Source organism: Myotis brandtii, unplaced genomic scaffold, assembly GCF_000412655.1.
Source record: "Myotis brandtii unplaced genomic scaffold, ASM41265v1 scaffold388, whole genome shotgun sequence".
Lineage (NCBI taxonomy): Eukaryota > Metazoa > Chordata > Mammalia > Chiroptera > Vespertilionidae > Myotis > Myotis brandtii.
The window spans coordinates 1,178,093-1,180,474 of NW_005364882.1; positions in this window are offsets into that span (position 1 = coordinate 1,178,093).

Below are 2,382 nucleotides of genomic sequence, written 5' to 3' on the forward strand. Positions count from 1 at the left end.
ATCTGCTGATGGGCACTTAGGCTGTTTCCAAATCTTAGCTATGGTAAATTGTGCTGCTATGAACATAGGGGTGCATATATCCTTTCTAACTGGTGTTTCTAGTTTTTTGGGATATATTTCTAGAAGTGGGATTACTGGGTCAAATGGGAGTTCCATTTTTAGTTTTTGAGGAAACTCCATATTTTTTTCACAGTGGCTGCAGCAGTCTGCATTCCCACCAGCATTGCAAGAGGGTTCCTTTTTCTCTATATCCTCACCAGCACTTGTCCTTTGTTGATAGCCCTTCTGACAGGTTTGAGATGATACCACATTGTCATTTTGACTTGCATCTCTCAGATGATCAGTGACTTTGAGCATGCTTCCATATGTCTCTTGGCCTTCCTTATGTCCTCTTTTGAAAAGTATCTATTTAGATCCATTGCCCATTTTTTGATTGGGTTATTTATCTTCCTTTTATTAAGTTGTATGAGTTCCCTGTAAATGTTGGAGATTAAACCCTTACTAGTGATAACATTGGCAAATAGGTTCTCCCATGCAGTGGGCTTTCTTGTTATTTTGTTGATGGTTTCTTTTGCTGTACATAGCTTTTTATTTTGATATGGTACCATTTGTTTATTTTCTCTTTAGTTTCCATTGCCTTAGGAGCTGTAATGGTGAAGATACTGCTTCAGCATATGTCTGAGATTTTGCTGCCTGTGGATTCCTCTAAGATTTTTATGGTTTCCCATCTTACATTTAAGTCTTTTATCCATTTTGAGTTTATTTTTGTGTATGGTATAAGTTCGTGGTCTAGTTTCATTTTTATTTTTTGTATTTATCTGTCCAATTATCTTAACACCATTTATTGAAGAGACTTTCTTGACTCCATTGTATGTTCATGACTCCTTTGTCAAATATTAATTGACCATAGTGGTTGGGTCGAGTTCTGGGTTCTCTATTCTATTCCATTGGTGTACATGTCTGTTCTTATGCCAGTACTAGGCAGTTTTGAGAACAGTGGCTTTGTAATATAGCTTGATATCTGGTATTGAGATCCCTACTACTTTGTTCTTCTTTCTCAGGATTGCTGCAGCTATTCAGGGTCTTTTTTCATTCCAGATGAATTTTTGGAGAGTTTGTTCTAGGTCTGAGAAATATGCCGTTGGTATTTTAATGAGGATTGCATTGAATCTATAGATTCCTTTGGGTATTATGGACATTTTAATGATGTTGAGTCTAACAATCCATGAACACGGTATGTTCTTCAATCTGTTATGTCTTCCTGTATCTCTTTATTTCAATGTCCTGTAGTTTTCTGAGTACAGGTCTTTTACGTCCTTAGTTAAATTTTTTCCTCCTATCTTAATTATTTGGTGTGATGGTAAATAGGATTGTTTTTTAAATCTCTCTTTCGGTAAGTTCACTATTGGTGTATAAAAATGCCATAGATTTCTTGATGTTAATTTTATATCCTGCTACATCCCTGAATTGGACATATTCCTAAAAAAATACAATCTTCCAAAACTCAATCAGGAAGAATCTAAAAATCTCAATAGGCTGATAACTATGGAAGAAATTGAAGCAGTCATCAATAAGCTTCCAGCAAACAATAGCCCGGGGCCAGAAGATTTCACAGGGTAGTTTTACAAACATTCAAGGAAGAACTAAAACCTATCCTCCTCAGACTATTCAAAAAACTTCAAGAGGAACACTTCCAAGCTCATTCTATGAAGCCAGCATTAACCTAAGTACCAAAACCAGATAAAAACAACACAATGAAAGAGAATTATAGGCCAATATCCCTCTTGAACATAGATGCCAAAATCCTCAACAAAATTCTAGCAAGTCAGATCCAGCATTACATCAGAAAGATCACACACCATGACCAAGTAGGATTTATCCCGGTGATGCAAGGATGGTACAATATCCACAAATCATTAAACGTGATACATCACATAAACAAATTGAGAGATAAAAACCACATAGTCATAGCAATTGATGCATAAAAAGGATTTGACAAAATCCAACACACTTTCTTGATAAAAAAAAAAAACCTTCAGCAAACTGGGAATACAGGGATCATACCTCAACATAATAAAAGCCTTATATGAGAAACCTACAGCCAACAACATACTCAATGGGCAAAAAATAAAACCATTTCACCTACGAACAGGAATGAGATAGGGATGGTCACTTTCACCACTCCTGTTCAACATAGTCCTGGGAGTGCTTGCCATGGCAATTGGATAAGAAAAAGAAGTGAAAGGCATCCAAATTGGAAAAGGAAATGTAAACCTGTCATTTTTCGCAGATGACATGATACTGTACATAGAAAACCCTAATGACTGCATCTACACCTTTCATAGTCCTCTTTTGTTTGTTTCAAATGTCAGGGTTTGGGGT